Source organism: Zalophus californianus, chromosome 16 (assembly GCF_009762305.2).
Source record: "Zalophus californianus isolate mZalCal1 chromosome 16, mZalCal1.pri.v2, whole genome shotgun sequence".
In the NCBI taxonomy this organism is placed as follows: Eukaryota; Metazoa; Chordata; class Mammalia; order Carnivora; family Otariidae; genus Zalophus; species Zalophus californianus.
The window spans coordinates 13,288,786-13,304,709 of NC_045610.1; positions in this window are offsets into that span (position 1 = coordinate 13,288,786).

Here is a 15,924-nt window from a genome sequence, read left to right on the forward strand (position 1 = left end):
GACCTTTTAAAAGTTGGCTCGGCGGAGGGACGTCGCTGCAGTGGCTAAGCGGGGGGTGGAATCCTCCCGGGACAGTGTGGTCTCAGGACCCTTGGGGTCACAGAGAGACCGGGGGTGCCTGAGTGCGGCAGAGCTCCCAGGTGTCGGGGCGGGGAAGCCGGCTGCAGATACGGAGCAGAGTCGCGGGCTCTCAGCTCGGGGTTGCCATAAACTGTGATCTGCGGCCCAGTCGGGGCACGGCTCCCCCAGCAAGGACCCAACAAGCAGCAGATCCGGGGAGACTCCCCTTCCTTCCCGGGGAGGAGCGGTGCGGGAACGCACTGCAGGGATCTGCTGGATTTGGAGACTCCGAGCGGGGTCGGGTGCCAGAGATAGCAACGCTCGATCACAGGCCGGGTGAGCATGGAGAGCGGCCGGAGACCGGGGACACGGGAGTGACTGCTTTTCTCTGGGGGCGCACTGAGGAGTGGGGCCCTGAGTTCTCGGCTCCTCCGGGCGGAGACTGGGAGGCCGCCATTTTCGCCCTGGTCCTCCAAAGCTGTGCCGAGAGCTTGCAGGGAACAAAAGCTCCTGAGAGCAAACCGGAGCAGCTTCCTTAGCCCGGACCGACAAGGGCGGGGCAATTCCGCCTCCGGCAAAGACATATGGAAACCACAGCAACAGGCCCCTCCCCCAGAAGATCAACACAAACAGCCAGCAAGCCAAGACCAAGTTGATCGATCAAGGAGAATAGGAGAACTCCAGCGCTAGGGGAATACTGCACATAGATTCATGGCTTCTTTTTTTTTTTTTTTTTTTTTTTTACCATGATTCATTATTTCATCAAAGTTAATTTTTGTTGACTTTTTTTTATTTTTCTTTTTCCCTTTTTCAACCAACATCTTATAAATCCCTTTTTTTTAAAAAAAAATTTTTTTTTTTCATTTTTAGAGTCATATTTTATCCCTTCATAGTAGTTATCCTTGTTTTTGGCATATATATATAAGTTGTTCTCTCTTTAAAATTTTGAGGTACAGTTTCTTCTAACAGATCAAAATATACCCTAAATCACTAGTGTATGGCTTTGTTCTAGTCTCCTGCCTGATCACATTCTCTCCCTTTTTCCTTTTTTTTTTTTCCTTAAATCTTCTTTCTTTTTTCAAACAACTTATCTTACCAAGTCCTTTTATAAAATCTTTTATAATTTTCATCTTTACAGTCATCTTCCATCCCTTCATTGTATCAACCCTTATTTTGTACATATATGTCTTTCTTCCTTTAAAATTTTAGGAGGCACTTTTTTCTAACAGACCAAAATACGCCCAAAATCCAGTGTGTGGCACTGATCTATGCACTAGCCTGATCATATTTGATCATATTCTGCCTTTTTTGAATTGTTTTGTTTTTGTTTTTATCTTTTTTTTCTTTTTTTTTTTCTTTTTCTCTTTCTTTTTTCTTTCTTTCCCTTTCTTTTCCCCTGGTTTCAGGTCTTTTCTGATTTTTATACAGTATATTTGCTGGGGACGTAGTAAACCTGTTAGCCTTTTGTTCTCTCATTCATCTATTCTCCTCTGGACAAAATGACAAGACGAAAGAAATCACCTCAGCAAAAAGAACAAGAGGTAGTACCGTCAGCCAGGGACCTACTCAATACGGACATTAGTACGATGTCGGACCTAGAGTTCAGAATCATGACTTTAAAGATACTAGCTGGGCTTGAAAAAAGCGTGGAAGTTATTAGAGAAACCCTTTCTGGAGAAATAAAAGAACTAAAATCTAACCAAATCGAAATCAAAAAGGCTATTGATGAGGTGCAATCAAAAATGGGGGCACTAAATGCTAGGATAAATGAGGCAGAAGAGAGAATCAGCGATATAGAAGACCAAATGATAGAAAATAAAGAGGCTGAGAAAAAGAGAGAGAAACAACTACAGGATCACGAGGGCAGAATTCGAGAGATAAGTGATACGATAAGACGAAACAACATTAGAATAATTGGGATCCCAGAAGAAGAAGAGAGAGAGAGAGGGGCAGAAGGTATATTGGAGCAAATTATAGCAGAGAACTTCCCTAATGTGAGGAAGGAAACAGGCATTAAAATCCAGGAGGCACAGAGAACCCCTCTCAAAATCAATAAAAATAGGTCAACACCCCGACATCTAATAGTAAAACTTACGAGTCTCAGAGACAAAGAGAAAATCCTGAAAGCAGCTCGGGAGAAGAGATATGTAACCTACAATGGTAGAAACATTAGATTGGCAACAGACCTATCCACAGAGACCTGGCAGGCCAGAAAGGACTGGCAAGATATCTTCAGAGCACTAAAGGAGAAAAATATGCAGCCAAGAATACTATATCCAGCTAGGCTATCATTGAAAATAGAAGGAGAGATCAAAAGCTTCCAGAACAAACAAAAACTAAAAGAATTTGCAAACACGAAACCAGCCCTCCAAGAAATATTGAGAGGGGTCCTCTAAGCAAAGAGAGAACCTAAAAGCAGCAAAGAGCAGAAACGAACACAGACAACAGACAGTTAACAGTCACCTTACAGGTAATACAATGGCAGTAAATTCATACCTTTCAATAGTTACCCTGAATGTAAATGCGCTAAATGCCCCAATCAAAAGACACAGGCTATCAGATTGGATTAAAAAACAAGACCCATCAATATGCTGTCTGCAAGAGACTCATTTTACACCCAAAGACACCCCCAGATTGAAAGTGAGGGGGTGGAAAACCATTTACCATGCTAATGGACACCAAAAGAAAGCTGGGGTGGCAATCCTTATATCAGACAAACTAGATTTTAAAACAAAGACTGTAATAAGAGATGAGAAAGGACACTATATCCTACTTAAAGGGTCTATCCAACAAGAAGATCTAACAATTGTAAATATCTATGCCCCGAACATGGGAGCAGCCAATTATATAAGCCAATTAATAACAAAAGCAAAGAAACACATTGACAACAATACAATAATAGTGGGGGATTTTAACACCCCCCTGACTGAAATGGACAGATCATCTAAGCAAAAGATCAACAAGGAAATAAAGATGTTAAATGACACACTGGACCAAATGGACTTCACAGACATATTCAGAACATTCCATCCCAAAGCAACGGAATACACATTCTTCTCTAGTGCCCATGGAACATTCTCCAGAATTGATCACATCCTAGGTCACAAATCAGGTCTCAATCGGTACCAAAAGATTGGGATCATTCCCTGCATATTTTCAGACCACAATGCTTTGAAACTAGAACTCAACCACAAGAGGAAAGTCGGAAAGAACTCAAATACATGGAGGCTAAAGAGCATCCTACTAAAGAATGAATGGGTCAACCAAGAAATTAAAGAAGAATTAAAAAAATTCATGGAAACCAATGAAAATGAAAACACAACTGTTCAAAATCTTTGGGATACAGCAAAGGCAGTCCTGAGAGGAAAGTATATAGCAATACAAGCCTTTCTCAAGAAACAAGAAAGGTCTCAAATACACAACCTAACCCTACATCTAAAGGAGCTGGAGAAAGAACAGCAAAGAAAGCCTAAACCCAGCAGGAGAAGAGAAATCATAAATATCAGAGCAGAAATCAATGAACTAGAAACCAAAAGAACAGTAGAACAGATCAACGAAACTAGGAGCTGGTTCTTTGAAAGAATTAACAAGATTGATAAACCCCTGGCCAGACTGATCAAAAAGAAAAGAGAAATGACCCAAATCAACAAAATCATGAATGAAAGAGGAGAGATCACAAGCAACACCAAAGAAATACAAACAATTATAAGAACATATTATGAGCAACTCTATGCCAGCAAATTAGATAACCTGGAAGAAATGGGTGCATTCCTAGAGATGTATCAACTACCAAAATTGAACCAGGAAGAAATAGAAAACCTGAACAGACCTATAACCACTACGGAAATTGAAACAGTCATCAAAAATCTCCCAAGAAACAAAAGCCCAGGGCCAGATGGCTTCCCAGGGGAATTCTATCAGACATTTCAAGAAGAATTAATACCTATTCTCCTGAAACTGTTCCAAAAAATAGAAATGGAAGGGAAACTTCCAAACTCATTTTATGAGGCCAGCATTACCTTGATCCCAAAACCAGACAAAGACCCCATCAAAAAAGAGAATTACAGACCAATATCCTTGATGAACATGGATGCAAAAATTCTCACCAAAATACTAGCCAATAGGATCCAACAGTACATTAAAAGGATTATTCACCACGACCAAGTGGGATTTATTCCTGGGCTGCAAGGCTGGTTCAACATCCGCAAATCAATCAATGTGATACAATACATTAACAAAAGAAAGAACAAGAATCATATGATCCTCTCAATAGATGCAGAAAAAGCATTTGACAAAGTACAACATCCTTTCTTGATCAAAACTCTTCAGAGTATAGGGATAGAGGGTACATACCTCAATATCATAAAAGCCATCTACGAAAAACCTACAGCGAATATCATTCTCAATGGGGAAAGGCTGAGAGCTTTTCCCCTAAGGTCAGGAACGCGACAGGGATGTCCACTCTCACCACTGCTATTCAACATAGTATTAGAAGTCCTAGCCACAGCAATCAGACAACAAAAAGAAATCAAAGGCATCCAAATCGGCAAAGAGGAAGTCAAACTCTCACTCTTTGCAGATGATATGATACTGTATGTGGAAAACCCAAAAGACTCCACCCCAAAACTGCTAGAACTCATACAGGAATTCAGTAAAGTAGCAGGATATAAAATCAATGCACAGAAATCAGTGGCATTCCTATACACCAACAACAAGACAGAAGAGAGACAAATCAAGGAGTCTATCCCATTTACAATTGCACCCAAAACCATTAGATACCTAGGAATAAATCTAACCAAAGAGGCAAAGGATCTGTACTCAGAAAACTATAAAATACTCAGGAAAGAAATTGAAGAAGACACAAAGAAATGGAAAAACGTTCCATGCTCATGGATTGGGAGAATCAACATTGTGAAGATGTCAATGCTACCTAGAGCAATCTACACATTCAATGCAATCCCCATCAAAATACCATCCACTTTTTTTAAAGAAATGGAACAAATAATCCTAAAATTTGTATGGAACCAGAAGAGACCCAGAATAGCCAGAGGAATACTGAAAAAGAAAAGCAAAGCTGGTGGCATCACAATTCCGGACTTCCAGCTCTATTACAAAGCTGTCATCATCAAGACAGTATGGTACTGGCACAAAAACAGACACATAGATCAATGGAACAGAATTGAGAGCCCAGAAGTGGACCCTCAACTCTATGGTCAACTTATCTTTGACAGAGCAGGAAAGAATGCCCAATGGCAAAAAGACTGTCTCTTCAACAACTGGTGTTGGGGAAATTGGACAGCCACATGCAGAAGAATGACACTGGACCATTTCCTTACATCACACACAAAAATAGACTGCAAATGCTTGAAAGACCTCAATGTGAGACAGGAGTCCATCAAAATCCTAAAGGAGAACACAGGTAGCAAGCTCTTCGACCTCAGCCGCAGCAACGCCTTCCTAGAAAGATCACCAAAGGCACGGGAAGCCAGGGCAAAAATGAACTATTGGGATTTCATCAAGATAAAAATCTTTGGCACAGCAAAAGAAAGAGTCCACAAAACCAAAAGAGAACCGACAGAACGGGAGAAAATACTTGCAAATGACATATCAGATAAAGGGCTACTATCCAAAATCTATAAAGAACTTATCAAACTCAACACCCAAAGAACAAATAATCTAATCAAGAAATGGGCAGAAGACATGAACAGACATTTTTCCAAAGAGGACATCCAAATGGCCTACAGGCACATGAACAAGGGCTCAACAAGGTTCGGCATCAGGGAAATCCAAATCAAAACCTCAATGAGATACCAACTCACACCCGTCAGAATGGCTGAAATTAACAAGTCAGGGAACGACAGATGTTGGCGGGGATGTGGAGAAAGGGGAACCCTCCTACAGTGTTGGCGGGAATGCAAGCTGGTGCAACCCCTCTGGAAAACAGTATCGAGGTTCCTCAAACAGTTGAAATCAGAGCTACCATTCGATCCAGCAATTGCACTCCTGGGTATTTACCCCAAAGATACAAATGTAGGGACCCGAAGCGGTACGTGCACCCCATTGTTTATAGCAGCAATGTCGACAAAGGCCAAACTGTGGAAAGAGCCAAGGTGTCCATCGACAGATGAATGATAAAGAAGAGCTGGTATATATATACACAATGGAATATTATGCAGCCATCAAAAGGAATGAGATCTTGCCATGTGCAACGACGTGGATGGAACTGGAGGGTCCGATGATTAGTGAAATAAGTCGATCAGAGAAAGACATGTATCATATGACCTCACTGATATGAGGAATTCTTAATCTCAGGAACAAACTGAGGGTTGCTGCAGTGGTCGGGGGAGGGAGGGATGGGGTGGCTGGGTGATAGACTTTGGGGAGGGTATGAGCTACGGTGAGCGCTGTGAATTGTATAAGACTGTTGAATCACAGATCTGTACTTCTGAAACAAATAACGCAACATATTTTAAGAATAAAGAAAAAGAAGGAGATAGCAGGAGAGGAAGAAGGAAGGAGAGTTAGTCAGAGGGGGAGACGAACCAGGAGAGATGATGGACTCTGAAAAACAAACTGAGGTTTCTAGAGGGGAGGTGGGTAGGGGGATGGGTTAGCCTGGTGATGGGTATTAAAGAGGGCACATTCTGCACGGAGCACTGTGTGTTATGAACAAACAATGAATCATGGAACACTACACCAAAACAAATGATGTAGTACATGGTGATTAACAAAGCAATAAAATCAAAGACTGTAATAAGAGATGAAGAAGGACACTATATCCTACTTAAACGGGTCTGTCCAACAAGAAGATCTAACAGTTGTAAATATCTATGCCCCGAACATGGGAGCATCCAATTATATAAGGCAATTAATAAGAAAAGCACCGAAACACATTGACAGCAATACAATAATAGTGGGGGACTTTAACACCCCCCTGACTGAAATGGCCAGATCATCTAAGCAAAAGATCCACAAGGAAATAAAGACTTTAAATGACACACTGGACCAAATGGACTTCACAGACATATTCAGAACGTTCCATCCCAAAGCAACGGAATACACATTCTTCTCTAGTGCCCATGGAACATTCTCCAGAATGGATCACATCCTAGGTCAAAATCAGGTCTCAACCGGTACCAGAAGATTGGGATCATTCCCTGCACATTTTCAGACCACAATGCTTTGAAACTAGAACTCAATCACAAGAGGAATGTCGGAAAGAACTCAAATACATGGAGGCTAAAGAGCATCCCACTAAAGAATGAATGGGTCAACCAGGAAATTAAAGAAGAATTTACAAAATTCATGGAAACCAATGAAAATGAAAACACAACTGTCCAAATCATTGGGATACAGCCAAGGCAGTCCTGCGAGGAAAGTAGATAGCAATACAAGCCTTTGTCAAGAAACAAGAAAGGTCTCAAATACACAACCTAACCCTACACCTAAAGGAGCTGGAAAAAGAACGGCAGAGAAAGCTTAAACCCAGCAGGAGAAGAGAAATCATGAAGATCAGAGCAGAAATCAATGAACTAGAACCCAAAAGAACAGGAGAACAGATCAACGGAACTAGGAGCTGGTTCTTTGAAAGAATTCACAAGACTGATAAACCCCTGGCCAGGCTGATCAAAAAGAAAAGAGAAATGACCCAAATCAACAAAATCATGAATGAAAGAGGAGAGATCACAACCAACACCAAAGAAATACAAACAACTATAAGAACACAATATGAGCAACCCTAGGGCAGCAAATTAGATAACCTGGAAGAAATGGGTGCATTCCCAGAGATGTGTCAACTACCAAAACTGACCCAGGAAGAAATAGAAAACCTGAACAGTCCTATAACCACGAAGGCAATTGAAGCAGTCATCCAAAATCTCCCAAGAAACAAAAGCCCAGGGCCAGATGGCTTCCCAGGGGAATTCTATCAGACATTTAAAGAAGAATTAATACCTTTTCTCCTGAAACTGTTCCACAAAATAGAAATGGAAGGAAAACTTCCAAACTCATTTTATGAGGCCACCGTTACCTTGATCCCAGAACCAGACAATGATCCCATCAAAAAGGAGAATTACAGACCAATATCCTCGATGAACATCGATGCAAAAATTCTCACCCAAATACGAGCCAAGAGGATCCAACAGTACATTAAAAGGAGTATTCACCATGACCAAGTGGGATTTATCCCTGGGCTGCAAGGCTGGTTCAACATCCGCAAATCAATCAACGTGATAAAATACATTCACAAAAGAAAGAACAAGAATCATAGGATCCTCTCAATAGATGCAGAAAAAGCATTTGACAAAGTACAGCACCCTTTCTGGATCAAAACTCTTCAGAGTATAGGGACAGAGGGTACATACCTCAATATCATAAAAGCCATCTACGAAAAACCTACAGCGAATATCATTCTCAATGGGGAAAAGCTGAGAGCTTTTCCCCTAAGGTCAGGAACGCGGCAGGGAGAGCCACTCTCACCACTGCTATTCAACATAGTATTCGAAGTCCTAGCCACAGCAATCAGACAACAAAAAGAAATCAAAGGCATCCCAATCGGCAGAGAGGAAGTCAAACTCTCACTCTTTGCAGATGATATGATACTTTATGTGGAAAACCCAAAAGACTCCACCCCAAAACTGCTAGAACTCACACAGGAATTCAGTCAAGGAGCAGGCTATAAAATCAATGCACAGAAATCAGTGGCATTCCTATACACCAACAACAAGACAGAAGAGAGACAAATCAAGGAGTCGATCCCATTCACAATTGCACCCAAAACCATAAGATACCTAGGAATAAATCTGAACCAAAGAGGCAAAGGATCTGTACTCAGAAAACTACAAAATACTCAGGAAAGAAATTGAAGAAGACACAAAGAAATGGAAAAACGTTCCATGATCATGATTGGGAGAACCAACATTGTGGAGATGTCAATGCTACCTAGAGCAATCTACACACTCAATGCAACCCCATCAAAATACCATCCACTTTTTTCAAAGAAATGGAACAACTAATCCTAAAATTTGAATGGAACCAGAAGAGACCCAGAATAGCCAGAGGAATATTGAAAAAGACAAGCAAAGCTGGCGGCATCACAATTCTGGACTTCCAGCTCTATACAAAGCTGTCAGCATCAAGACAGTATGGTACTGACACAAAAACAGACACATAGATCCATGGAACAGAATCGAGAGCCCAGAAATGGACCCTCAACTCTATGCTCAACTTATCTTTGACAAAGCAGGAAAGAATGTCCAATGGCAAAAAGACTGTCTCTTCAACAAATGGTGATGGGGAAATTGGACAGCCACATGCAGAAGAATGACACTGGACCATTTCCTTACACCACACACAAAAATAGACTCCAAATGCTTGAAAGACCTCAATGTGAGACAGGAGTCCATCAAAATCCTAAAGGAGAACACAGGTAGCAAGCTCTTCGACCTCAGCCGCAGCAACTTCTTCCTAGAAACATCACCAAAGGCACGGGAAGCCAGGGCAAAAATGAACTATTGGGATTTCATCAAGATAAAAAGCTTTGGCACAGCAAAAGAAACAGTCCACAAAACCAAAAGACAACCGACAGAATGGGAGAAAATATTTGCAAATGACATATCAGATAAAGGGCTGCTATCCAAAATCTATAAAGAACTTATCAAACTCAACACCCAAAGAACAAATAATCTAATCAAGAAATGGGCAGAAGACATGAACAGACCTTTTTCCAAAGAAGACATCCAAATGGCCAACAGGCACAGGAAAAAGTGCTCAACACGGCTCGGCATCAGGGAAATCCAAATCAAAACCTCAATGAGATACCAACTCACACCCGTCAGAATGGCTGAAATTAACAAGTCAGGGAACGACAGATGTTGGCGGGGATGTGGAGAAAGGGGAACCCTCCTACATTGTTGGCGGGAATGCAAGCTGGTGCAACCCCTCTGGAAAACAGTATGGAGGTTCCTCAAACAGTTGAAATCAGAGCTACCATTCGATCCAGCAATTGCACTCCTGGGTATTGACCCCAAAGATACAAATGTAGGGACCCGAAGCGGTACGTGTACCCCATTGTTTATAGCAGCAATGTCCACAATAGCCAAACTGTGGAAAGAGCCAAGGTGTCCCATCGACAGATGAATGGTAAAGAAGAGGTGGTATATATACACAATGGAATATTATGCAGCCATCAAAAGGAATGAGATCTTGCCATGTGCAACGACGTGGATGGAACTGGAGGGTCCGATGATTAGTGAAATAAGTCGATCAGAGAAAGACATGTATCATATGACCGCACTGATATGAGGAATTCTTAATCTCAGGAATAAACTGAGGGTTGCTGGCGTGGTCGGGGGTGGGAGGGATGGGGTGGCTGGGTGATAGACATTGGGGAGGGTATGAGCTACGGTGAGCGCTGTGAATTGCGTAAGACTGTTGAATCACAGATCTGTACTTCTGAAACAAATAACGCAACATATTTTAAGAATAAAGAAAAAGAAGGAGATAGCAGGAGAGGAAGAAGGAAGGGGAGTTAGTCAGAGGGGGAGACGAACCAGGAGAGATGATGGACTCTGAAACACAAACGGGGGTTTCTAGTGGGGAGGTGGGTAGGGGGATGGGTTAGCCTGGTGATGGGTATTAAAGAGGGCACATTCTGCACGGAGCACTGTGTGTTATGAACAAACAATGAATCATGGAACACTACACCAAAACAAATGATGTAGTACATGGTGATTAACAAAGCAATAAAAAACAAAGACTGTAATAAGAGATGAAGAAGGACACTATGTCCTACTTAAAGGGTCTATCCAACAAGAAGATCTAACAATCTTCGAGTAGGAGAGAGAGCAGATGGACCGTTTCAAGGTTTTCATTGTGAGAAGGAAATCCATCAGGAAAGCCATACACGTAAGGATGAGAAGCACTTTAGCATGAAACGGTGAAGGCATCTTGAATGGGCCCTGTGACGGTGCTGGAAAAACCTCTTCTGAAGTAGGCTTCTCTCAGCTGTCCTATGGTTTCAGTGACATGAAAGTGTTTTCCGTATTGGGTGTGAAGGCGTAAGGGACATGTCCTAGGCTTACCTCTCCATGTCGAATGTGCCTACAGTCGTGACATGAAGAACGATGTATGGAAATGGATGATGTGAGCAAGCCTAAGGAAGATGGCATACGTTTGTTTAACTCTAGGAACGAATCTATAGTGTTGCCGTCCTTCAACTACCATCTCTTTCGTAAGGTTGGAAGCAGCTTGTTAAGCGGTGTGTGCAAGGAAAGAGATGGAACGTGCGATCCTGTACAGCGAGGAACACGTTGTGCGGAGGTTTTCTCTCCTTTAAGTCCTGTGTCATGCAGGTGGATGGGTCTTCAAATGGACGTGGGCTCGCCTCAGGCCTAGTAGCCTTACACTGAACTCTGAGAAACAAGGCCACGTCAAACAGGCTTTTCTGCGAACATCTTGGTTCTTGAAGATAAAGGCCCTTGGAGTTATATGTGTTGTTCTCTAAGGGAAGGTTCTTATACTCACCTCTCAAGAAGCAAAACTGCAGGGAAATTGTCTTTCCACTACCACCTACACGGACGAAGATGGAAGCAATTTCCAGCGTTCGCAGTGAAGGCACAAATACTGTGTCATTTACCACTGCTTGAGAAGAAGTTGTGTCGAAACTTTCTCCCTACTCATATCTTGTTTGAGGAAGCTAGAAACGTTTTCGGTTCTTTGCCTGAAAGCGTACGGAAAATGCCATAGGCTGAATTGTGAAGAAAAATGTGGGTCGAATGTGACCACCAACTCACAATTGTCCCCTATAGAGGTGTGTGTCTGGAAATCAGAGGAAGCCTAAGAAACGTGCTATACACTTAGTTCTACAAAACAACGCTGTGGAGGTGCGGTCCTTCGACTGCCATCTCCTCTGCTAAGAAACGAACGGATTGAGGCAAAGTGTGAAAGAAAGCAGAGGGGAAGCATGATCTACCTTACCCGCGGAACAACTTCTTACGGAGGGTTTTCTCAAAGAGCACCATTCATGGGTCACGAAGATAGAAGCGTCTTCCAAAGTATGCGAGTTACGCAGAAGAAAGGCATACACGAATCTGTGCGAAACAAGTCTATCTCAAACGCGACTTCGAGCTCCCATCTGGGTTGGCGAGGAATTCATAGTCACAAAACATATGTGTTGAATCCTAAACAAAAGGACTACTCTTCATGCTGAGGAAACACCACTAGAGAAAAACCGTGTTTCTCCTAACATCTTCCCTGAACATGGTAGTCTTTTCCAGGGTAAGTGTGAAATCGCAAGGAATGTGCCCCGTGCCTGTCTCACAGACATACTTAGTGTAGAATATCTGTCCCCATTCGAATCTTGTTCTGTGAGAAGTGTTTCCAGAGTAGGAGATAGATCAGAAGGAACGTGTCAAGTTGTTCATTGTGAGAGGAAATCCATCAGGAAAGCCATACACGTAATGATGAGAAGCACTTTAGTATGAAACGGTGAAGGCATCTTGAAAGGGCCCTGTGACGGTGCTGGAGAAAACTCTTCTAAAGTAGGCTTCCCGCAGCTGTCCTATGGTTTCAGTGAGATGAAAGTGTTTTCCGTAGTGGGTGTGAAGGCGTAAGGGAAATGGCCTAGACTTAACTCTCCGTGTCGAATGTGCCTACAGTCGTGACATGGAGAACGATGTATGGAAATGGAGGATGTGAGCAAGCCTAAGGAAGATGGCATACGTTTGTTTAACTGTAAGAACGAATCTGTGGTGTTGCCGTCCTTCGACTACCATCTCTTTTCGTAAGGTTGGAATCAGCTTGTGAAACGTTGCGTGCAAGGAAAGAGATGGAACGTGCGATCCTGTACAGCGAGGAACACGTTGTGCGGAGGGTTTCTCTCTTTTAAGTCCCGTGTCCTGCAGGTGGATGGGTCTTCAAATGGACGTGGGCTCGCCTCAGGCCTAGTAGCCTTACACTGAACGCTGAGAAACAAGGCCACGTCAAACAGGCTTTCGTGCGAACATCTTGGTTCTTGAAGATAAAGGCCCTTGGAGATATATGTGTTGTTCCCTAAGGGAATGTTCTTACACTCACCTCTCAAGAAACAAGGCTGCAGTGAAATTGTCTTTCCACTACCACCTATAGGGACGAAGATGGAAGCAATTTCCAACGTTCGCAGTGAAAGCACAAATACTGTGTCATGTACCACTGCTTGAGAAAGAAGTTGTGTCGAAAGTTTCTCCTTACTCAGATCTTGTTTCAGGAAGCTAGAAGTGTTTTCAGTTCTTCACGTGAAAGCGCAAGGAGAATGCTATAGGCTGAATTGTGAAGAAAAATGTGGGTCGAATGGTACCACCAAGTCACATGTTGTCCCCTATAGAGGAGTGTGTCTGGAAATCGGAGGAAGCGTAAGGAACGTGCTATACACTTAGTTCTACAAAACAACGCTGTGGAGGTGCGGTCCTTCGACTTCCATCTACTCTGCTAAGAAACGAAGCGGCTTGAGGCAAAGTGTGAAAGAAAGCAGAGGCGAAGCGTGATCTACCTTACTGGCGGAACAACTTCTTACGGAGTCCTTTTCTCAACGAACACCATTCATGGGTCACGAAGATAGAAGCGTCTTCCAAAGTATGCGAGTTAGGCAGTTGAAAGGCATACACGAATCTCTGTGAACCAAGTCTACCTCAAACGCGACTTCGAGCGCCCATCTGGATTCGGAGGAATTCATAGTCACAAAACATATGTGTTGAATCTTAAACAAAGGGAGTACTATTCAGTCTGAAGAAACACCACCACAGAGAAACCGTGTTTCTACTGACATCTTCCCTGAACATGGTAGACTTTTCCAACGTAAGTGTGAAATCACAAGGAATGTGCCCCGTGCCTGTCCCAGAGACATACTTAGTGTAGAATGACTGTCCCCATTCGAATCTTGTTCTGAGAGAAGTGTTTTCAAGAGTAGGAGATAGAGCAGAAGGAACGTGTCAAGGTTTTCATTGTGAGAAGGAAATCCATCAGGAAAGCCATACACGTAAGGATGAGAAAAACTTTAGCATGAAACGGTGAAGGCATCTTGAATGGGCCCTGTGACGGTGCTGGAGAAACCTCTTCTGAAGGAGGCTTCCCTCAGCTGTCCTATGGTTTCAGTGAGATGAAAGTGTTTTCCGTAGTGGGTGTGAAGGCGTAAGGGAAATGGCCTAGACTTAACTCTCCGTGTGGAATGTGCCTACAGTCGTGATATGAAGAACGATGTATGGAAATGGAGGATGTGAGCAAGCCTAAGGAAGATGGCATATGTTTGTTTAACTGTAAGAACAAATCTATGTTGTTGCCGTCCTTCGACTACCCTCTCTTTTCGTAAGGATGGAAGCAGCTTGTGAAACGTTGTGTGCAAGGAAAGAGATGGAACGCGCGATCCTGTACAGCGAGGAACACGTTGTGCGGAGGGTTTCTCTCTTTGAAGTCCTTTGTCCTGCAGGTGGATGGGTCTTCAAATGGACGTGGGCTCGCCTCAGGCCAGTAGCCTTACACTGAACTCTGAGAAACAAGGCCACGTCAAACAGGCTTTCGTGCGAACATCTTGGTTCTTGAAGATAAAGGCCCTTGGAGATATATGTGTTGTTCTCTAAGGGAATGTTCTTATACTCACCTCTCAACAAACAAAGCTGCATGGAAATTGCCTTTCCACTACCACCTACAGGGACGAAGATGGAAGCAAATTCCAACGTTCGCAGTGAAGGCATAATTCCTGTGTCATGTACCACTGCTTGAGAAAGAAGTTGTGTCGAAAGTTTCTCCCTACTCAGATCTTGTTTCAGGGAGCTAGAAGTGTTTTCAGTTCCTCGCGTGAAAGCACAAGGAGAATGCCAGAGGCTGAATTGTGAAGAAAATTGTGGGTTGAATGTTACCACCAAGTCACAAGTTGTCCCCTATAGAGGAGTGTGTCTGGAAATCGGAGGAAGCGTAAGGAACGTGCTATACACTTAGTTCTACAAAACAACGCTGTGGAGGTGCGGTCCTTCGACTGACATCTCCTCTGCTAAGAAACGAAGGGGATTGAGGCAAAGTGTGAAAGAAAGCAGAGGGGAAGCGTGATCTACCTTACTGGCGGAACTACTTCTTATGGAGGGCTTTTCTCAACGAACACCATTCATGGGTCATGAAGATAGAAGCGTCTTCCAAAGTATGCGAGTCATGCAGAAGAAAGGCATACACGAATCTGTGCGAACCAAGTCTATCTCAAACGCGACTTCGAGCTCCCCTCTGGGTTCGCGAGGAATTCATAGTCACAAAACGTATGTGTTGAATCCTAAACAAAGGGAGTACTATTCAGTCTGAAGAAACACCACTGCAGAGAAACCGTGTTTCTACTAACATCTTCCCTGAACATGGTAGACTTTTCCAACGTAAGTGTGAAATCGCAAGGAATGTGCCCCGTGCCTGTCCCACGGACATACTTAGTGTAGAATGACGGTCCCCATTCGAATCTCGTTCTGTGAGAAGTGTTTTCAAGCGTAGGAGAGAGAGCAGATGGATCGTGTCAAGGTTTTCATTGTGAGAAGGAAATCCATCAGGAAAGCCATACAAGTAAGGATGAGAAGCACTTTAGCATGAAACGGTGAAGGCTTCTTGAATGGGCCCTGTGACGGTGTTGTAGAAACCTCTTCTGAAGTAGTCTTCCCTCAGCTTTCCTATGGTTTCAGTGAGATGAAAGTGTTTTCCGTAGTGGGTTTGAAGGCGTAAGGGACATGGCCTAGACTTAACTCTCCGTGTCGAATGTGCTTACAGTCGTGACATGAAGAACGAAGTATGGAAATGGATGATGTGAGCAAGCCTAAGGAAGATGGCATACGTTTGTTTAACTGTAAGAACAAATCTATGGTG